The sequence below is a fragment of the Capricornis sumatraensis genome, chromosome 8 (genome assembly GCF_032405125.1).
Source record: "Capricornis sumatraensis isolate serow.1 chromosome 8, serow.2, whole genome shotgun sequence".
NCBI lineage: Eukaryota > Metazoa > Chordata > Mammalia > Artiodactyla > Bovidae > Capricornis > Capricornis sumatraensis.
The window spans coordinates 40,052,079-40,076,257 of record NC_091076.1 but is presented as its reverse complement, the minus strand read 5'-3'; positions in this window follow the sequence as shown (position 1 = coordinate 40,076,257).

Here is a 24,179-nt window from a genome sequence, read left to right as displayed (position 1 = left end):
AGTCATGAGAAAGCTCACCTTCCTAGACCACAGTGAAATACGCTACATAAGCATAAGAAAAGTGATGAGGAAAATTGAAGCCTGCCACTGGAAAGCAGCTCCAAATACCTAGTTATGCTGCTAAAAGTGGTGTGTGTATATGTGTGTGCGTGTGCACACACAGAGACATGCTTATATCAGACTTTCTAAGTATCCAAATTTATCATATACTTCAACTCACACCCTGCCAACCTCCAAGACAAGGTAAAAAACATCATAAATTTGATTCATCAAGTAAGGGGGAACGTCTTTAAGAATAAAAAGCAAATAGACATTTTCTTAAAAGAAGATTAAAAGAATAAAACATGATTGAGGACGTTATTTTGAAACTGGCTTTTGCACCATTTCCTGCAAACTAAATTGCATCTTGGTGTATTGATGCCAAAAAGCAAGCTGAACTGAAAATACAAATGCTCCCAATTTAAAATCACCCATTGGAAATAAAAGAAAAAGCAGACAAAATAATGAAAACACTTTAATGCTTATAGATAAGTACTATTTAGAGGATATTTTAATAAGCAAATGTTTATTTTAGTTGCTTAGAATATTCTCTTGGATTCTAGATACATAAATTTCTGCCCACGTTCCCTAGTTGCCATAACAACTTGATGCATTTGTTCTCTTGTGTCATTTTTTATCACATCAATTTTTTTTAAACTTTGGTTGCTAGGATAACAGTATAGTTGTTAAATTTATTCTATTCACATTTTGTTCTACTGGAAACTGGTAATTTACTTTTATTTTTCTCTGAAGAAGCTCATATTATAGTAGTGTAATATGGAAAATAGTGGCCTAAATTCTAATACAAGTTAATAAGAAAATTCTAATTATGTGCATTAATTTATGCCCAGATTTTATTACCTTTGTGACATGGAAGATGGGTAGTGATTTTCTCATTCTAATCTGAAGAAAGAACCCACCTTTCCTGCAGGGTGAGGGAAATAGACCGTTGAGAGTTGTAATTTATTTCCATGCATGACTTCATCCAGTCTTAGTTCCGGGAAACTGGTCGTTTCAAGAAACAGTCACATCAGAACTGCAATTGCTGACTCCCTTAGTAACTACCTTGCCTCACTAGAAAATGTGAGCTCATTTATTACAAAGAATGAACCCTGACTTAGTAGCAGTCCCTAATATATGCTGTATTTTTGTTTTAGTTGCTAAGTTATGTCTGACTCTTTTGCAGCCCCGTGGACTATAGCCCACCAGGCTCCACTGTTCATGGGATTTCCCAGGTAAAAATTCTGGAGTGGTTTGCCATTTCCTTCCCCAGGGGGTCTTCCTGACCCAGGGATCGAACCAGCATCTCCTGCTTTGGCAGGCAGGTTCTTTACCACTGAGCCACCAGGGAAGCCCAATCTGTGCAGACCCACCTCTAAAAAAAGATCTCTTCTATCAAAAGTCTTATTGTCCTGAATTAAGTATTGAAGATATAGGACTTTACATATGTTTATTTCTATTTATTTAGCTAACACCCACAGCTTCCTCTATTTTTATTGCGGTATTTTTGCTTTTAAAGATACTTTCATGAAAACAACTAATTACATCTCTTATTATTGATGATATTCTGGTCCCTTCTAACTCAATTTTTACAATTTGGACAGGCTGCGTTGGGAGGCATGCCAGAGTGTAAGGGCAAAAAGGCAAGTGACTAGGGTCAGAGACTTGGTTAGATTTTAATAATTGCTAGCTGTGTTACCCTGGGTAGTTATCTGCTGATTCTTAGTTATCAGAAGTGCAAAACAGGAATGAAAATAATTATCCCATAGATCTTTAGGAAACGAATTCAGAGAGACTATATTCAAAAAGTGTTAGTTGCTCAGTCGTGTCTGACTGTTTGTGACCCTGTGGACTGTAACCTGCCAGACTCCTCTGTCCATGGAATTCTCCAGGTAAGAATGCTGGAGAGGGTAGCCATTCTCTCCTCCAGGGAATCTTCCTGATGCAGGGATCAAACCCAGGTCTCCTGCATTGCAGGCAGATTCTTTACCATCTGAGCTACCACGGAAGCCTCAAAAGGCCTTTGAATAATATGCACCACATATAGATGCTCAAAACGTCTTTGTTGCCTCTTCTCCTATTCCTGTTTACTGAGGCTAGCGAGAATGAGAAGCAGAGACCAGTGACATTCCAGTAATGTCATGAGTATAGGAGCAGCCTCCTCTCTCAACCAGTAATCAAATTTTGAGAGGAAAAGGGAGCCTAGTGAATCTGAAGTTAATGTGGATGGGAATTTTTGTTCTTGATATCTCAGCCTGCTCAGTGCAGTAGATGAGGGGTAGCAGGAGCCTCCAGGAAGCCATAGTATTCAGTGTTTTATGTTTTTGTAAGGGTGTTTGTGTTAGAACATGGACCCAACCACAGTCTGATGTTTTGTGTAATAAGAGAAATCCTCCTTGCAAAAGGCTTCGTCATTGGTGAAAGTGGCTCAGTCATGTTTGACTCTGTGCGATCCCATGGACTGTAGCCCACCAGTCTCTTCTGTCCATGGAATTCTCCAGACAAGAATACTGGAGTGGATAGTCGTTCCCTTCTCCAGGGGATCTTTCCAACCCAGGGATCAAACTCATGTCTCCAGCATTGCAGGCAGATTCTTTACCATCTGAGCCACCAGGGAGGCTCATTGTCATTGGATCTGGAGTCAGTTTTTGGCTCTATTTTGAGACCTTGAAAAAGTCACCCAACTTCTTAAAACCTCAGTGTTCCATATATATGTGACATATTAATCAAAATATTAATTCAGTGCCTATAGATAACATGTACGTTAGGGTTTCTTCCTTGGTGGCTCAGACAGTAAAGAATCTGCCTGCAATGCAGAAGACCCAGGTTCAATCCCTGGGTCTGAAAGATTGCCTGAAGAAGGGAATGGCTATATACTCTTGTATTCTTGCCTGGAGAATTCCCACAATCAGAGGAGCCTAATGGGCTATAGTCCAAAGGGTCGCAAAGAGTTGTACACAACTGAGCAACTAACACTTTCACCTCATTAGTGTCACAGGTAATAAATATAACATACTTTGGACTTCCCTGGTGGCTCAAATGGTAAAGTGTCTGTCTACAATGCGGGAGACCTGGATTCGATCCCTGGGTCGGGAAGATCCCCTGGAGAAGGAAATGGCAATCCACTCCAGTACTACTGCCTGGAAAATTCCATGGACAGAGGAGCCTGGTAGGCTACAGTCCATGGGGTCGCAAAGAGTCGGACACGACTGAGCAACTTCACTCACTTTCAATAAATGTTTTTAATACTAGACTACTGTGGCTGATGGTGGTATTAATAATAATGACAATGTTGAATGGCTGTGTTGGGACTCTGGCTTACTTGCCTGGGAAGCAGTGCAGACTTCTATCCGTTCACGAAAAAAAAAAAAAAAAAAAAAGAGGGATTTAAGAGAACAAATGAGTGTTCGGAGCTGATTGCAGGCACCCTGAATCTTGAACTTAAGACAATAAGGCAAATGCCTGCCATCTTCAGTCACTTGTGAATTGTTGTTGCTGTTGTTCAGTCACTAAGTCATGTCAGACTCTGCAGCCCCAGGGACTGCAGCACGCCAGGCCTCCCTGTCTCTCACTATCTCCTGCTGTTTGCCCATGTTCATTCATAGGTGAATGTGAAAATGATAATATTCTGCCAGGCTTGGTCCAGACTGACTCCAGAAATGAGAGTGCTGTGTCTCCAGATTGAAGAAACAAGTATCTTCACTTGAGAGGGACTGAGGAGGCTGGAACTGACAAGTTACTATGAACTTATTCCTCTCAATGCCTAAAGCACTCTTGAGTAATAAGCCAGAGCATTCAGGGAGATGCATCGACTCTGTCAGGCCACTAGGGTGTCATTTAGAATCTCTCTGCTGGAACAATGGAGACATATAAATTTCAACCCACATTCTCAGGTTGCCATGGTAACTTGATGCACTTCCTTTGAACTATCTTTTGTGTCCCCCCTTTTTTCTTTCCTTTTAAAAATACATTTGTGCTTGTAAGTCAATCCTCTTCTCTCTGTCTTCTCTTCTCCTCTTTTTCTTTCTTTCTCTGTCTCTGTCTCACACACACACCCAGCGCCAGATAATTATGTTAGAAAAGGGATAGATTTCTAAAGCCTTTCCATTAAAAAAAAAAGAAGAAGAAGAAGCAGATTGTATATCTTAAATAAAACTTGTAGAGTAAGTGGTTCATGCCTCAAACAGCTAACTGGTTTAACATTTCCTTAACAACTGCAGTGTAGCAGACTGAATAAACGGTGTAATTCTCATTGCATTTTTTTCCTCCACTTGTTAACTTTAACATGTTTACATTGTGACGAGAAGTATGCCTCCAGTGTAAGGAACAACAGGAGACTTGGGCTTGCATTCAGACTCTAGTCATCTCTTTCCTGTGTGACCTTGGATAAGCTAATTGACCACCCTGAGCTGCAAGTGAAAATGGGTCGATGGTCCCTTGTAAGATATTTGGAAGAAATAAATTGAAGTCAGAGAGGTAGATTACCTAGAGTAATTTCTGCTTCTACCGTTGACAAATGCTTAGTTGTGTCCACCTCTTTGAGATCTCATGGTCTGTAGCCTGCTAGGCTCCTCTGTCCTTGGGATTTTTCCAGGGAAGAATACTGGAGTGGGTTGCCATTTCCTTCTCCAGAATAGGTCCTAGGACGTTATAAAGAAATGTTATTATTTTTTTTACCTCTAACCAACTGACAGAATGTATTTGAAAAGCAAAATCTCTTCTGATCTCATTCATTAGATGAATACATATTTTCTTTTTTACCATACACATTTCCACATCACAAAGATGAATTAAATACGACAATATGGGAGGCAAATAATAGTTTCCTTGCCTGGATACTCACCATGTACATAGCTCACAATGGAAAAAGGCATTTCCCAGAAGTCTCCAAGGGAAGCTGACCTCTTGTTACATTCAGTTACAATCTTTTACCTAGGTCTTTACCTGACCTAGGCCTTTACCTTGACCTAGCAAGGTGATTTAGAAACTGTTCTATCTACTGAAAAACAATAGTCACCACCACAAGGAAATTTCCCTTTCATGTAGGAAATGGCTGTGCTACAAGAACATCCTAAATATACAAATATATTTAATCAGAGGCTATAGGGAAGCAATAAAATAACATTAGCCATGCAGGCAAAGGGCTTTTTGTCAATCTGTGAGTGCTGCTATTGTTATGCATTTGTGTGTGGTATTGACAGCAAAGAAATAATAAGGGGATAGAAGCAAAATTAAACTTTAACAGGAAAACTGCAGTTATATGACACGACACCTGCTTTTTAAAAGTATTGGGTCTTTTAGAGAGTCACATAAAAGTAAAAGGAAAGCAATCACAAGGAAAATTCTTAAAGAGATAATATTCAAATTATAATAATTTTGAAAATGTATTTGTAACAAGGAAAACAAGTATAAGAAGAGACAATTTCTCCTTTTGTGCTAGTAAGATAGAGGTGTTAAGTGAATACAATGATTTAATAGTATTTGACAGATTTATCAATCAAATAATATTCCATTGAACAATTGAAGAATTATTTGACTATAATTCAGAAAGAAGATAAACTTTGGAATATAATTAAACCAAATTAGAATCCTGTAGCTGAGTAGTTTGGGGCAAGTGATTTAATCCCGATAAGCCTCAGTTTCTGTATATGAGATAGGAAAAATGAATTCCAGTGTAATTTCTGGTATGAAACTTTGTGTAAAAGTAGACGAATCCTTTTGCCAGTAAGGGTCTTTTTCTCTGATGGAGAAAAAAGGGAGGGAGTTAGTCTCCAGGTGGCAGTTACCATGAACATATACGTACAGAACTAATATTCTAGGCTCTGTGTTCTATTGAGCGCTGACAATTTACTCCAGTGCTGCAGCTAAAGCCATTAACGGCTTTATTTTTAGGCTTCTTCTGAAGCCACAGTTTACTGGATCCAGAAATCAGATCCTGAAGGTAGCAAGAGAGGGCAGCTTGTAAGGATTTCAGGTCTTTGCCATGCGCTACTGTACCTTCTGGGCTTTCCCAGTGGCTCAGCAGTAAAGAATTCACCTGCAATGCAGGAGACGCAGGAGATATGGGTTCAATCCCTGGGTCAGGAAAATCCCCTGGAGGAGGGCTTGGCAACCCATGCCAGTGTACTTGCCTGGAGAATCCCCATGGACAGAGGAGTCTGGCGGACTATAGTCCATAGGGTCACAGAGTCACTGAAGTGACTTAGCCGGCATGCACTGTATCTTCTAGAAAATACGCAGTTTATTTGTCCCTAAGATCTGAGTGTTGATAGTCAGGTAACAGAGTGTCCCCAGTACTCTAAGTTGCCCTCGTCCTTAGTTAATGACAGGACTTTGTGGTTTTGTTTCTTTTTCTTGAACATTAATGAAGCACATATCTGAGGTTATTGATATTTCTCCTGGCAATCTTGATTCCAGCTTGTGTTTCTTCCAGCCCAGTGTTTCTCACGATGTATTCTGCATATGAGTTAAGTAAGCAGGGTGACAATATACAGCCTTGATGTACTCCTTTTCCTATTTGGAACCAGTCTGTTGTTCCATGTCCAGTTCTAACTGTTGCTTCCTGACCCGCATACAGATTTCTCAAGAGGCAGGTCAGGTGGTCTCGTATTCCCATCTCTTTCAGAATTCTCCACAGTTAATTGTGATACACACAATCAAAGACTTTGGCATAATCAATAAAGCAGAAATAGATGTTTTTCTGGAACTCTCTTGCTTTTTCCATGATCCAGCAGATGTTGGCAATTTGATCTCTGGTTCCTCTGCCTTTCCTAAAGCCAGCTTGAACATCTGGAAGTTCACGGTTCATGTATTGCTGAAGCCTGGCTTGGAGAATTTTGAGCATTACTTTACTAGCATGTGAGATGAGTGCAATTGTGCGGTAGTTTGAGCATTCTTTGGCATTGCCTTTCTTTGGGATTGGAATATAAGCTGACCTTTTCCAGTCCTGTGGCCACTGCTGAGTTTTCCAAATTTGCTGGCATATTGAGTGCAGCACTTTCACAGCATCATCTTTTAGGATTTGAAATAGCTCAACTGAAATTCCATCACCTCCACTAGCTTTGTTTGTAGTGATGCTCCCTCAGGCCCACTTGACTTCACATTGCAGGATGTCTGGCTCTAGGTGAGTGATCACGCCATCATGATTATCTGTATTTCCAAAACTTTTATAGATGTTTCCAATCACTTTCCAGAGTTATTCTACCAATTTTATTCCAACTCACTAGAAAGAATAGTACCTCTCCCTCTAGCTTTTGCTAACACTGCTTTGAATTATTTTTGTGTGTGTGATATTAATATGTGATAACGAAAGACCATTATTTGGGATATTTTGTTAAATGTTCTACTCATGCTTTAATAAGACATTTTGTTATTCTCCTGACACTTCTCTTCTCCCAGAAGAGTTATTCTCAGTTTCTAGCTCAGAATTCTGTAGCCAGTTGTTTAGTGTCTGTCTTCTCAATTAGGTGGTCTGCAAGGAAAGGAAGTGACCTTTTTAAGCATTGTGACCCTGATTTACTGAACAGTGATTTTCTTATGATTGGCAGAGTAGGTGGTCAATATATATCATTTGAATAAACAAATTTAAAAATTCAGATGAAGCAATCATTTTTAGATTTTTAAGTCTAGACTAGGTCTCAGTCATTAATATTTTCCTGTATTCTTGTCAGTGATAGAATAAGGTTAGAAATTCTGTAATAAAACTTACTTACTTTCCCACATGGCCCATCTTTGTTCCTATTACTGATGATGATGAAGATGATGGTGTGTTTTCTTTTCCTTTCTAGTCTTCTTTTGAATTAATTGAACATTTTTTAGAATTCTGTTTTTATTATCTCTCTTAGGTTTAACCTCCAATAGGTGGTTGACCTAAGTATTTAAAATATGGAATCCTTAATTTATCACACATCCTATTAAGAATTAATATTTTGCCACTTCACACGTGGTGTAAGAAGATTACAGCAGTATAACTTCCATTTATCACTGTCTGTTCTTTGCGCCATTATTGTCATGCATTTTACTTCTACACATACTATAAACCCACACATACATTGTTGCTATTTTGTTTTTAAAAAGCTTAAAGAAACTGAGACATGAAGGACAAATTATCTACATGTTTATTGTGTCTGGCCTTCTTTAGTCTCTAATTAGATCTGAAGGTCCATTTTATATCATCTTTTTTAAGTTTAAAGAACTTTCTTTAATATTTCTTATGTTAAGGTCTTTTGCTGATGAATTTGCTCAAATTTTCTTATGAGAAAATGACTTTACTATGCTTCCATATTGAGAATACTATTTTTGTTGTATAGAGAATTGCAGAATATGAGGATTTTTTCTTTTATTTCAATACCTTAACAGTATTGTTTCATTGTATTCTGTATTGCTAACTGTTCATCATTATGAAATGTGTTTATTTCATTGATTGCTTTCCTGATTTTAAAATTCATCTTTGGTTTCCATTAATGTGACTATGATGTGCCTTAGTATAGCTTTCATTGTATTTATCTTGTGTGGGGTTTATCGAGACAGTTGGGTATCTGGGTTTATATTTTTCATCATATTTGGAAAAAAAAAACTAGCCACTAATCCTTTTTTAAAAAATTTATTTATTTTTTATTGAAGGATAATTGCTTTACAGAATTTTGCTATTTTCTGTCAAACCTCAACATGACTCAGCCACAGGTATACATATACCCACTCCCTTTTGAACCTCACTCCCATCTCCGTCCCCACCCCACCCCACCCCTAAGGTTGATACACAGCCAAATTCCTGTTGGCTACCTATTTTACATATGGTAATGTAAGTTTCCATGTTACTCTTTCCATACATCTCACCCTCTCCTCCCCTCTCCCCAGGTCCATAAGTCTGTTCTCTATGTCTGTTTCTCCACTGCTGCCCTGTACAAAAATTCTTCAGTACCATATTGCTGCTGATACTGCTGCTAAGTCGCCTCAGTCGTGTCTGACTCTGTGTAACCTTGACCCCATAGACGGCAGCCCACCAGGCTTCCCCACCCCTGGGATTCTCCAGGCAAGAACACTGAAGTGGGTTGCCATTTCCTTCTCCAATGCATGAAAGTGAAAAGTGAAGTCACTCAGTCGCTCAGTCGTGTCCGGCTCTTCGCGACCCCATGGACTGTAGGCCACCAGGCTCCTCTGTCCATGGGATTTTCCAGGCAAGAGTACTGGAGTGGGGTGTCAGTGCCTTCTCCGTCAGTACCATATTACTCGGCCATAAAAAAGAACACATTTGAGTCAGTTCTAATGAGGTGGATGAACCTAGAACCTATTATACAAAGTAAAGTAAGTCAGAAAGAGAAAGAGAAATATCGTATTCTATTGCATATATATGGGATCTAGCCACTATTTCTTTACATATTTTTCTCTCCTAATCTTTCTTTACTCTTCTTCTGAAACTTCAATTACATTTATATTAGACTATGAGATATTTTTCTGCATCTTCAAATTCATGGGTATTTTCTTTTATAGTATCTCCTGTTAACCCCATTCAACATTTTTTTTCAGTATTATATATATATATTTTTTTTTTTTATTTTGAGTTTCTGTTTGTCTTTTTTACAGTTTCTTTTGTTAACTTTCTCCCAGCTGTTTCACTCATTGTATTTGGCTTATGAAAAATTCTTAAACATATTTGTTATCAGTGTTTAAAAAATCTTTAGTTAATTCTAATATTTTGACACATTTGGAACTTTTTGTGTTTATTTGGCTTTTGCCTCTTGGTTATAAGTCACATGTTTCTTCTTCTTACATAACTAGTAAGTTTTGATTGCACACAGCATACCATGCACTCTTCATTCTGACGGTTTGGATTTTGTTATCCTCCTTTAAATAGTGTTAGATTTTAGTTCTGGCAGGCAGTTAATTTACTGACAAGTGAGCATGTTCCCTCCAAGGCTTTTAAAAAAATTATTTTTTTTTTACCACAGTGATTTTCCATTTAAACATTTTTTTATTTTATACTGGACTATATTTGATTAATAATGTTCTATTAGTTTCAGGTGTACAGCAAGCTCTTTCTTTCTCTTTCTCTGTCTCTGCATGGGACTCATTTTAGTAAGTCAAAGACTTAAGGGAAAATGCATTCCATTGTACATTAGTTGCTGACAAATACTATTTGATACCTCTTATACAAGATACCTAGAATAGACAAATTCGTAGAGTCTAGAAAGTACATTGTTAGATAACAGGGCCTGGGGGATGGGGCACGAGAGGGGATGGGAGTTAGTGTTTAATGGGGACAGTTTAGAGAGGTGAAAAGCCTGGGATATGGATGATGGTGAGAGTGGCACAACAATGTGAAGGTGCTTAGTGCCACTGAACTGTGCAGTTAAATATGGTTAAAATAGTAATGTTTTCCTTTAAGTGACTTTTACCACAATTATTAAAAAAATTAGCACAAGGGGAAACCCTACACAAATTCTGGAGCACCTTCCGAGATTTCTCCTCTAACAGCCCTGAATTTCAGCCCAGAGTGGCCTCTGTTCATTACTTGTCCTCTACTGTGTTCTCAGCTCAGAGAGTAACTCCAAGAAGAAAGAGAAATTATGTGGCTCACCTCTAAGTTTCTGTTTGCCTAGGGAATCACAGTCCTGTGTTGCGTATTGTCCAGAATCTGAGATGTTGCTCATATATTTTGTCCAGTTTTACAGTTGTTTATGGCAATTAGTCTTATCCAGTACTAGGTATTACACTATGACTACAAACAGACATTTTTGTCATTGTAAAACTTGAAAAAGTCTGACTGCAATGTGGGTGTGAAAAAATGAGAAACATTTCTAAAAGGTATTACACTATGACTAAAAACAGACATTTTTGTCATTGTAAAACTTGAAAAAGCCTGATTGCAATGCAGGTGTCAAAAAATGAGAAACATTTTTTAAAAAATTTATTTCTTTTTTAGTTGAAGGACAGTTGCTTTACAGAATTTTGTTGCTTTCTGTCGAATATCAACATGAATCAGTCATAGGTATACATATATCTGCTCCCTCTTGAACCTCCCTCCCATCTCCCTCCCCCTCCCAACCTAGAGGGGTTGTTTGACAGAAAAGAACAAAATTATGAATGAATATAAAGTTATATCTAGGATATACCATAGAAGTGAAAAAAGCAAAGTGTCAAAGAATATCTATAATATGCTATTTTTCATGTAAAAAAGGAGAAATAAAAACATATGTATATATTTTCTCATTTGTATAATAGTCAAAATAGGAAGAATAAGTCAGATGTTAGTGGTTTTGCTTAAAAGACATAATTGGTGTTGGTCAAAGTATGATTATGTTGGAATAAAAACAGTAGAAGGAGAGTAACTCTGAGTTCTGAATTTTAGAAGCACATTAATATTTCACATAAGAATAAAGAAAACCAAAATGTACTATAAACTAGCAAATGAGCCTAACTGTTACAGATGAGTGATATAAGCATCTTGGAGAGAAAGAAAAGAAATAACTTTGAAAGCCAGAACTTGACTGTTTTCACTAAAGGTTAATGGTACAATGATGAACCTTTAGTTCGGTTTTTGGTTTTTTTTTTTTAATTGTTTTTTTTACAAGGCTATGAGGTAGCAATTTTAAAGTTGCTTTATGGGTTTTCCAAGATTTAATAAATAAGTATATTGTGGATATATACTTATCCACAGAGGAGGAAGATCAATAAGAGCTCTCTCTGTCTCTCTGAATGTATGTACATGCATTCATAAATTTATAAAATTTCTCTTGCAATGTCTTCTAAGAGGGCGTAGAAGCAATGGTGGTCAGTAATAATGAGAACAACTAGGCCTCAAATTTTGGTTTCTAAATAGCAGCCTCTATCAAATAGAAACAGAGCTCCTTGGAGAATTGGCTGATTCCAAGGCTGAGACAAAGAAAAAAAAGAAGGTGATGGAAAATCTTGCTCTATTGGGAAGTAAGAAAATGCTCAGAACTTAATGACGATATTTCAAAAGACACAGGGGACAATTTGAAGAGAATCCCACTGGCCAAATTTTGGACAGTTTGAACAACAAAGTAATTAAATACAGTAACAGATTATAATCCATACAATAAAATAAAAATCCATGCGTTTATACTGGTAAAAAAGATATATATGAATGAATAAACAAATAAAGGAGAAGAAAATGCTCTTGTTTACTGGAAAATGCCAACTAACAAGTATAGAAGGAATGAAAGTTTTTAGAAAACCGCCACTGGCAGCCCCCATAATAGTAACTGTTTCAAGCAAGAGTCATCAGTGAATATTAAAATGAATGAATGAATGTGAGTGAAACACAGGATGTTTATCTAAGCTCAAAGTATCTTCTACAAGATTCTTAATTACACAGGGAACGGTAACTTTAGTGGGAAGAAACCTGGCAGAGCCATCTTAACCAAGTGATCAACAGTAACACTACGAGTCAGTCAGTGGGATAAACCGACAGCATGTGCCTCCGGATAAGTGGCATACTGAGAAGCACACGTTATCACTTCTGGGATAATTGTATGAAATATGTATAATCTGAATTTATTCATAAGAAAGTATTAGCTAAACCGAAATTAAGAACATTTGACAAAATGTCCAGTACTCTTCAAAATATCAAGGCCTTAATAGACAGAGAAAGACTGAATTGTTCCAGATTAAAGTAAAAATGCATCAAAAATAATGTCACAAATGATCCGGGACTGGATCTTGACAAAAAACTAACGACATCGACAGGATAAAAGTTGAATAAGGTCGGTGTATTAGATTGTAATATTGTTTCAATGACATTTTCTTGTTTTTTACAGTGTTAATATTTTGGAAGTGTGTATGAGGGAAACAAGGTATTCTTTGTCCTATTTTTGCAACATTGTATCAGCTTGAAATGATCCTAAAATGTGTTTTAAATTAAGGAAAAGTATGAGCAGTAAATAAATAAGGTCAATATGTCTGTGTGAGCTTTATTTTTAAAATATTTCTCCAATTTGATTCCTCTCCTTCCTTATCATATCTCTCCTCAACCCTTCTTTGACTTCTTATTTCCCATGAGAAAAATCTAAATTCTTTGGCTCCATGTGTAAAACCTTTCTAAATTCGCCTTTGCTTACTTTTCTCGATTTTCTTTTTTACAACTCCTTGCCTCACGGTTTGCGGCACTAGATTCTCCAGCTACCTCATCCTGTTTTATTGTCCTGTGTCTGGTATAGGACATGCCAGGATATGTCTGGCCTATGTCCTGTGTCTTGCTCATCTGGCAACTTATTTTTCCGTGGGATCCTTTGCTTGTTTCTAACACTTTAAATTGAAATTATCAGTTTATATAATTGACTCATCTACTTCACTCTGTTTCTTAAAGGTCTGGCATAGTAAACATTATGTAAATGTTCATCAAACTGAACCTGTTTTGAATTTCCAGAACACTTTATCTGTATTTCTTTTTTGATATGCAGAGTCTTCTACCTGGTTTATAATGATTTTTGTATATATCTCATTTCCTTTCTTATATTATTTTTTTGTTTATGAACCACCTCTTTGTGCTTTTCTCATAACATCTAGTTCAATACCTTGTATGTAATATACTTTAAAATATGTTTGTGTAATCAACAAAAAGATTGAGGACCTTTTTTTTTTTTGAAAACTGAGTATTTAGTCTCTTGAGCTAGGTAGTACCTAGTTTTGTCTCTTCCTGGCCACCTCTTCAAGGAACTGTAAGGCTTTTATCTTCAGGGCAGTCACAGTGGAGTTCACTGTTCTCCAGCAAAAGAAAATAACTTAGTTTAAATTCATCAGTTGTTTGCAGTGCTGAGGGAGAGTCTGTGAGGCGGCAGCGTGATGTTTCCTATGACCTGAAAGGGTATTCAGCCACACACTTCGGTAGATTGTGGTGCTTCTTATATCTGAAGAGGATAAAGGGAAGTAAAATTAGACGCCGTATATATACAAAGGCTAGAAAATATTAAATGGGATTGGGCTCTTCCAGATCCCAAGTGTGATGCATCTCAGGCTAATCTGCGTGGTTCAGATGCATAGAGGATAAGACAGGACAGTGCTGCCCAGTGGCCTGGTGTCTCCAGACCGGTTTAACTTACTTTTTTGAGTCTGTAAGGCTTTTGATCCTTGAAAGGACACAGATTTTGTGCATGATGCTCACCAGTATTAACACTGATTTTCGCAGAAAAAAATTTCAGGTTTGAGCAAAATAGTATAAATCAATAAATAAAATAAATAGACCAAGCAAATAGATCTACAAAACAGCTAAATATGATGTTTTTATTTACTTTACTGATTAAAAAACAAATTTACTATACAGTTTTTTTAAATGGAAAACCTTTCTGCTATATAAAAAGTTAAATCTGTTTAAAGTTGGTAAATATTTGTCAAGATACTGTATAATGCAGAATAAACCTGTGTAAACATTGTGTAATTAAATAATTCAGTAAATACCTATGTATATTTATTGTGTTCATGAAGGATATGGAGCTAGTCATATACTCATTGCTTTCAAGGGTATTAAAATATAGTTGAGTAGATAAGATAAAACTATAAATAATGTTAAGTTTTCCTTTGGTTTATAGTCTAAGTTGTTCTGAAAGCAAACTGGGTAGACTAACCATTATTAAAGATGTAAAGGGAAAGTATATATCCTGAAGCCATCATGGTATGAGTGTTCCATATAGCTGGATTAAGGGAGCACTGGCTTTCTGGAAGACAGCAGAATATGTCCTTAAGGAAATGGGTAGTGGCGTTGCCAGAAATGGGGTACTCAGGAGTGGAAGTGGGTTCTGACGAGAACATGATTCCATTTAGATTGAACAGATTTGGGGTATCAATGTGATTTTTAGAGAGAATACAGGCAAGCAATTGAAAATGTAGGAATAGAAGTTGGAAAAAAGGTCCTATAGATTTGACTCATCTGGAAGTGAGTATTGAGGAAGAGTTAGATGAAAGGAATTTTGGAGTAACAGCTGAGCTCAGGGAGGCTAAAACGAGGAAGAGAAGATGAAAGGGAAGGAGCGATTAAAGATACAGAGTATCAACCAGGAGAGAGCTGTGCTTCAAAGATAGAGGCAACAGTTTCCAGAAGGAAGAAGTAGTTAATGGTATGATGCGCCAGAGAAAGTGGAAGAAAGTGAGGTCTGGGAAGTCCTTGGTGAGTTTTGTGCATGCTAAGTTGCTTCAGTCATGTCCAAATCTTTGTGACCCTATGGGCTGTAGCCCACCAGGCTCCTCTGTCCATGGGATTCTTCAGGCAAGAATACTGGAGTGGGTTACCACTTCCTTTGCCAGGGGAATCTTCCTGATGCAGGGATCGAACCTGAGTCTCTTACATCTCCTGCTTTGGTAGGCAGGTTCTTTACCACTAGTGCCACCAGGGAGTTTACCAGTGCAGTATTCACAGAAGAAATCAGAGAAGGCAATGGCACCCACTCCAGTACTCTTGCCTGGAAAATCCCACGGACAAAGGAGCCTGGTGGGCTGCAGTCCATGGGGTCGCTAAGAGTTGAACATGACTTCACTTTCACTTTCACTTTTCACTTTCATGAAATGGAGAAGGAAATGGCAACCCACTCCAGTGCTCTTGCCTGGAGAATCCCAGGGACAGGGGAGCCTGGTGGGCTGCCGTCTATGGGGTCGCACAGAGTTGACAGGACTGAAGTGACTTAGCAGCAGCATTCATGGAAGAAATAGCATTCAGGCATTAAAACAGAAGCTACAAACTTGCTGTCCTTATGCAGACTTGTATCTAAGTCTGTATTTTGTTTGGTCTATTCCATGGTAGCACAACAAAACTTTAAAGACATGATTTTTGCTGATATTAAAAAATATAAAGATACTTCACATCCAAGTTCAGACTTCCAAGTTTTCTTGAAAGTTCTAAGCATCTGGAAATGCTGGGTCTGGGTTTCCTCATTGCAACAAAAGTGCCTGAAAATAACTAGAGACTGCACCCGTTAGACAGGTCATGAGCTCCCCATTTTGGCAGATCATCCATGACTTCCCAAATATTGCCTATACCTGGTTCATTTTACTTGTTTTAAGCACGTGAAATTATTTGCCATTTTGACATCTAGATCAGTGGTTTTCAGACTAGGTTGTGTTAAAGTCCCACAAGAAACAGATTGCAGGACCCTACACCTGTTGTTTCTGATTCAGCAGGTCTAGGGTGGATCTCGAGAATTTTTCTTTCTAACAAGTTTCCACAGAGAAGGCAATGGCACCCCACTCTGGTACTCTTACCTGGAGAATCCCATGGATGGAAAAGCCTGGTAGGTTGCAGACCATGGGGTAACGAAGAGTCAGAAACGACTGAGCGACTTCACTTTCACTTTTCCCTTTCAGGCATTGGAGAAGGAAATGGCAACCCACTCCAGTGTTTTTGCCTGGAGAATCCCAGGAATGGAGGAGCCTGGTAGGCTGCCGTCTATGGGGTCGCACAGAGTTGGACACGACTGAAGCAACTTAGCAGCAGCAGCAGCAGCAGCAGCAGCAGCAGAAGCAGCAAGTTTCCAACTAATGCTATTGCTGCTGGTCTGGGGACCAGTTTGAAATGTTAAAGGGTGAATTGTAAGGAAGTAGTTCAGAAATTTAGTGCAGTGGTTAGGTGCATAGACTTTGTGTTCACATAGAACTTGGTTCATCTTTTCAATCCAGGAAACAAGGATGATAGAGCCTATTTCATAGACTTCTGTTTTAATTTACGTGAGACAATGAATGTAAAATAGATATGAACATCCTCAAAGTGCCTAGCTTATTGTAACTTTTCATGAAATAATTCTATTGTATTGTTGCTGTTATTGTTTAGTCACCAGTTGTGTCTGACTCTTTGCTTGCATGGACTGCAGCACTCCAGCCTTCCGTGTCCTTCACAATCCCTCAGAGTTTGTTCAGACTCATGTCCATTGAATCGGTGATGCCGTGCAACCATCTCATCCTCTGTCTTCCCCTTCTCCTTTCAGCCTTTCCTAGCATCAGGGTCTTTTCCAATTGTTTCTATTACTGCTGCTCTTATGTCTTTAAAGAATATTGACTCTGGGGAAGAGAAGGTCTGGGGTACATTACTCGTTTTGGAGCAAGAATGATCAGGTTCTTCTTCCTTTTTTTTTTTTTTAAGAATGAAGGAAGTATAGAAGTATGTGAGAAAATTTCTATTTCTGTAATAGCCAAGTTGATGGGAAATAGCCAGTGGAAGAAATAATGGTAGGAATAGAAAAAAAAAAAAAAACAAAACAGAAGCATAGAAATGCAGTCAAGGTATTGAGAATTAGGAAGTATATATGGGACACCAACGGGTATGAGTTAGGAGTATTGGAGAGTCATAGCATCCCACTCAGCTTTGGGACACTTGACAAAAGGGAAACCTTATGCAGTGGGTATCATTATCTCCATATTTTAGATGACAAACGTGAGATTCAGAAAATTTAAATATTGTTCCATTCCACACAGCTAGAGAATGGAGGTAAAAACTTATTTCTTCCTTGCTCTAAGACCCAAGCTCTTTCTCTCTGAGCATTATGACTTTCATGGCTACATTTTTTGCTATCAGACACTCTTACTTCTCCTAATGACTTCTCCTTGGCCTGAGAATTATTTCAATATCATATCCTCCAGGAAGCCTCCTTTGATTGCATAATCTGGTATAGATGACCCTCTTATACTTTACGTCTATTAGTATAATTAGCACATTGTATTATAAATTACATACTTATATATCTATCTGTCCTGTTAGAGCTCCTTAGAGGCTGGACAGTATATCTGATTGTTTCTGAATTTCTAGGGGTTGGAAAATATTTGTTTAATAGGTAAAAAGAAAAATGAAAGATTAAGCTAGATGAAATAATAGATGGATGCCTAGATAGATGGGGGAGCAAACAAACAGGGAAAAGGGCTCTGATCTGGCTCAGAGGGATGTCAAACTCAGCCACCTCAGGACACTCGGGTAGCCCCATGTCGGAAGCAGGCACTCCCTTCATGCTCAGTCTGGGACGATGGATGTGCTGCTGTGATTGGTATGAGCACAGACGGCAATGGCCTCAGTGCAGCCTCAATCAGCTTGATTCCAGTTGGTCTCCTCAGATCCTTATTGTGGGCAGCTCTGATTTGAACAGTTTGTGCCTCCAGGGAGGCGTGTGTTTCGTTTGTCGGTCTGCAGCATTCCAAGGGGAAGACCAAACATTTAGGTCATTGACAACATCCCAAGAGTCAGGGGATATAGCAGGGTTTATCAGGAAGCAACCGGAGAAGGGATTGGCAATCCACTCCAGTGTTCTCGCCTGAAAAATTACATGGACAGGGGAGCCTGGTGGGCTACAGTCCCCAAGGGGTCACAAACAGTCAGACACAACTGAGCAACTAACACACAGACACACACATCAGGAAGCATATTGGCTGGAGTTTCATGAATGACCTTGAGTGCTGGCCCCTGAGTGAAGAGAACACATCTGTTTCCATTTCTGTGAAGCTGGAACTAAGGACCAACAGCATCAGCATCCTAGTTGACACCATTGGTTTCAGTTTAGCTAAACTGTTAGTGAAGCAAGCCCCAGTATTTGGTGACGCTTCCCTAAATTGAGGACCTCACTGAACCAGCAGCTTTGCTTCAGGGGATTTTGGGTGGAGGCTGCCTCTCTTTGCCAGGGGTGAATCAACCCGTTTCAACCATGGAGACCTGTATCTCAGAGGAGTCATTAAAGTTGTAGGGCTACAAAGGTAGACAGTGGACCACAGCTTGCCAGAAGCTTCCAGCATAGCCTGTTGATTTGGGTGTCAGTTTAAGGATACTGATTTGTGTGTTGGCTGATAATGGAGACTGAGTCAACTGTCCAAGTAAGACCATACTCTCTCTAGGACTCAGGGTCCACTAAGGTGCTGAGCCTCCTATGATGCTTGAGCCTAAAGAGATAGCTGTCTTTCCTTGACTGCTAGAGGAAGCTTGCCCGGATAGTTCCTCAGTTTTGTCAGAATTCATTATTCACTCCTGCTGGCTGAACTTTCTAATTTGTCCACTAATAGCACTTATCATCTATACAGTAACAACTTTGAACATTGAAAAGTAAAGCCACTCCATGCTAAATCTTCATGGCAAATAGTAGAGGAATTCGGGTATTGAAGAGGCACTGTAACCATATTAAAGACCTTGCCACATGAATATAAATTGGTCTCGGACCTTGAATGCCAGTGGAACAGAAAAAAAACATGTTGGAGAGATAGCATACCAAGTGCCATCAGTCAGTGAGGTCGATTTAGTTGCAGTTAGTGTTTGGAATGGGCTTCCCAGGTGGCCCTAGGGGTAAAGTACCCACCTGCCAATGCAGGAGATGTGATAGACACAGGTTCTATCCCTAGGTCAGGAAGATCCCTAGAGGAGGGCATAGCAACCCACTCCAGTATTCTTGCCTGGAGAATTCCATGGGCAGAAGAGCCTAGTGGGCTACAGTCCATTGAGTCATAGAGAGTCAGACACGACTGAAGCAACTTAGCATGTACACACGTGCAATGTTTGAAATAGCTGAGGCTATAGGATCGACAGCTTAAGCCACTTAGCAATTATCCACTGTAAGCCTCCAGCTCCCATTAGCCTTTTTTGGTGTCCAAACTTGGCTGTTATTTTAAGATACTGCATCTTGTGCTATCCCTGCAGGCTTTTAAGTCCTCGAGGCTGTGATTTCACCTTTTTCGCCTGAGATTCTGTTGTTTCTGCTGGACTATCTGAGAGAAAATAGAAAAAAAAAAAAAAAAAAAGAATTGGGGAGTGATTTACAAGTTCCATTAGCATTTCCATGCATTAACTCACCCTGATCGGGTGAATCCCCTCTGGACTTTATGAAATTTGCAGTGAAATGTTAATACCCATTGTATCTTCAGCAGTGAAAGCCCATAAATGATACATTGACTCAGCCCAAAGGGCTGCATACACAGGGTCATTTAGCTTTTCTTCCGCATGCTGAACTCAGTCAGCTGAATCCTGGTGCCCCTGTCTCCGTCCCAGCAGATTGTGATTTGGTTGCCTATGGGACAGAATTGTAAAGCTTTAAGTCCTTACCCTCCTCAGAGTTCTTAGCATATCTGAACAAGTATACATGACTTAGCACATATGCAGATGATCATTAGTCCCTCTTGAGAGCAGAGAAACATTGTTGTTTAGTCGCTAAGTCCTGTCAGACTTGTTTGCAGCTCCATGGAGCACAGCCCACCAGGCTCCTCTGTCCATGAGGTTTTCCAGGCAAGATACTGGAGTGGGTTGCCATTTCCTTCTCAAGGGGATCTTCCTAACCCAGGGATTAAACCCACATCTCCTGCCTTCGCAGGCAGGTTCTTTACCGCTGAGCCACCTAGGAAGCCCTTGGACAGGTGTACATGACTATTATTTCCTCTTGGAAGCAGGGAAATTTTTAACTCCACTCATAACCTTTTTTCTTCTCAAAGCATCTGAGGTGAAAGTAAAAGGGACGGAGAGTGAGAGCAGCTCTGTAGCAATAAGCAAGGCGCATTAACTCTTGATTATGGCTGGTGTGGAGGTGGTTTGCAGCTCAGTGAAATGAATCCCATGATCCACCCAAAGTCTTATATTAGCAGCAATGCCATCAATACTGCCAGTCTACAGACCAGCAGATTAAACACTTGCTGCTCTGGGGACATAAAGGTGCAGGGGTGAAGAAGCCACTTGCCAGTGCAGGAGATGTGGGTTCGATCCCTGGATCAGGAAGATCCCCTGGAGAAAGGGATGTCAATCCACTCCAGTATTCTTGCCTGGAAAATTCCACAGATGGAAGAGCCTCCTGTGCTACAGTCTATGAGGTCGTAAAGAGTCAGATGCAAATGAGCACACACACACACACCCACACAAACTGTACAAAGCTGCATCACCATTATAGAGGCTCTCAGTAAGAGCCTGATAGGACCACCTGGAGTTAAGCTGCTGAATGAGTCTGTGGTCACCATTGCTGCCTGGACTCATCGTCATGCCAAACATGGTAGCTGAATCACCATCCCAGGCTGAGAATAAAGTCAAAGACTCTGTTTCTGAGTTTAGAGGCTCCCTGGGTATCCTCAAGAGGTTGAGCTTGACATTCCTCTTAGCCAGATCAGACCCCTTATTCCTTGTTTGTTCCTCCATCTAAACATCCATCTAGTCATCTAATTTAATCTTTTATTTTTTATTTATTAAACGAATATTTATTTGTTGTTCATTCAAGTGGTGTTCAACTCTGTGTGACCTCATGGACTGCAGCATACCAGGCTTCCCTGTCCTTCACTGTCTGCTGGAATTTGCTCAAACTCATGTCCATTGAGTCGGTGATGCCATCCAAACATCTCATCCTTTGTCACCCCCTTTTCCTCCTGCCCTCAATGACTGACCCCTGAAAACTGAAAAATAATAAGATATACTGCCAGTCCTCCAAGGAGCTCCAACAGGACAGTTATATAAACATGTGATAGATATCAAAAATAGATATCTACAGCCACACTGCAATCGTGAGTTCTGCTCACCATGGTTTTAAATTTCTCTTCTTTAATAATTAGTCTAGGTACATTTCTCCATAACTGATTCTGAAAGGGGTCATCAGTTTCTGCTCACCCACTCGGAAAAGTTAGTCACAGTCAGGACACAGTTTGGGGAGTGTCTTTGAGTTTATTTCCCAGTACTCAGCCTGCAATCACTTTGTAAACTCTTCCTCATTAACAGGCATTAAAGCGGAAGACCATCATTATGCCATTAAACGTACAATTTGCTCAATATGTTTGCTACCAATTTCCAGAGATGGCCCAGAAGTCTTCCTTATCACCCTGCAAGTCTCTGATTCTTTCTCTTCCAGAAAACCATGAATCTGTCAGCATTCTATCCTGGCCATCACAGTTATCGAAAACTGTGAAGGGTCTAATATTTTATCCAGCTTGCAAGCCAAGAACCTGGTTACAGTTTCATGGACACTCTCAGAAGATCCCCAGGGCAAAGACAAAGGACTTATTTGCCACCAGAGCAGTAGCCAGACAGTATTTTCTTGAATGGGTTCCTTAAGCCCCCATTCCTACAGGGCAATGCAAAGATGGCCAAGCAACACATTTGAACAGAATGGAGACCGAATCGCAGTTCAGGGAACACAGACATTTACACAGGTCAGTAAGGAAAACTATCCTTAGCTTTGGAAGTAGACTTTATTTCTACCACCCAGTCCTGTAGTGAGATAGACATCCTCGGGAAGACAATCTGAAGAAAAGACAGTCAGTGCTTCTGCTTGTTCTGAGGGTGCCGGCAGGTACCATAGAGATTCCTGCAAGTGTGGAACTTATGGAAGCCGAGATCCACCCTTCTATCTTCACCTTCCCATTAGCCAGGTTCAGCTTTTACAGATCATCAATTTACACTTGAATAATCCAAATTCAACATTCCCTGGTAAAAAAAACATTGAAGTTTATAAATTTTCCTTTGAGTAACTCTCCCATTTTTAGTGTTCTCTTTGGGAACAATATGAAAATGGATTAGACAGTGCAGTCATATCTTGAACTGACATAGAAAGTGAAAGCTGCTCAGTCACATGTCCGACTCTTTGTGACTCCATGGACTGTAGTCCATGGAATTCTCTTAGCCAGAATACTGGAGTGGGTAGCCTAGCCCTTCTCCAGTGGATCTCCCTGACCCAGGAATCGAACCGGGGTCTCCAAAGCAGTAGCTTAATAATATTTACTCAGGTCTTAGACATTTTAATGAGTGTGTTAAAAGTTTGTAAAACACTAAATTCACATTGTAGAAAGCAAGAATTATTGGCATTTTAAGCTTTATTTTTAGCTTACAGTTTGCAGTGAACAAAAGGAAAATGCTTCATGTATTGAGTGAAATAAAAGACAATCAGTGTTTTGCAAACTGACAAAAAGGCACGTGGAACTGTTCGAGCATTTTCTCTGTTTCTGTGTTTAGCAGGCAGGATATGCCTTGTTGTCTGTAGAGTATAATCTGATTGCTGGCTTTGGCCTGATCAACATGTTGGTTTCTCCTGCTGCTGAGCTGATATCAGCTGTCTACCATTTTGAGTAGTTGTGTATGCTCATTTATAAAATGTTGTTTTCTGAGTTTTAATGTATATTCTTAAGTTGCTGGTGATCACCAACCGTTTTGTAAGCTACTGTTACCGAAAGGAGTGTGTGGATCCAGCTGCTCACTGCTCAAAAGCCAATAGACAGGCCAGGTTAGTGGAAATGAAAGTTTGCTTTATTTCAGACGCTGGCTGAATCTAGGGGAGGGGCAAGGGGAGGGTGGAGGACATCCCACCCCAACAAGCAGGGTGTGAGAGTTTTTATGGGTGAGGGGGGCTATGTGCAGAAGCAGCATAGTCATCTCTAACAGTCATCTTCAAATTTGTCATCCGTGGTCTGACCACATCATCTTGATTGTCTTCGGTACAGTTAAGCTTCCGTTCCAGGGTCCATTGGTTTCCATTTCTTTGCAGTTCTCAATTGTGGCAGCTCATGTCCTGGGTACAGTCTGGTCATCACGAAGTTAACTTCACCTGGTGTTTCGGTATCTGTAAGACAGCTCATAGAATATGGCTGAGAATATTATCTAGAGCCCTTGAGAAAGAACAAAAGGTCCTTGACTGAGCTTGATGACTGCGTTCCTGTTACGTAGTCTCCTCTGACTGTTTCCCTTTGTTTCAGCATTTCTCACATCTCTGATTACACATTCTTTAAAGTTCTCCACAGACAGAAGGCAGGCAGACGGCATGGTCGGGGGGCGGGGACCATATGGTCCTGCTCCGTTTCACTGCTTTCCTTCTCCTTTTTCCTGCCTGGTTCACTCCTTCCAGAATAGCCCTCACACTCTCCTCTGGTGATGGTTTGCAGGTTGTATTGGGCTTTGGGGGCAATAGCTTCCTGTAAGCAGTCTGAAAACATTCCAGTCATTTTTTTTGTGTGTGTGTGATTGTCATCTTGTATATTAATTCAAGACAAGGAATCAAAATCAGTCAGGAACAGGGTAATGTTAAAGAGGTCATAGTGTTTTATGTGATAGAACCAAGAGGAACTTGAGTCCAAGGAAAGTCAGTTTAAGTATTTTATTGATTGGCAGTCTCACATTTAATTTATCTCTGATCAGTTGTCACAAGGTGGCCCTTATTTACTGTTGCCCAGTGATGTACAATAGGGCTTCCCCAATGTCTCAGTGGGTAAAAATC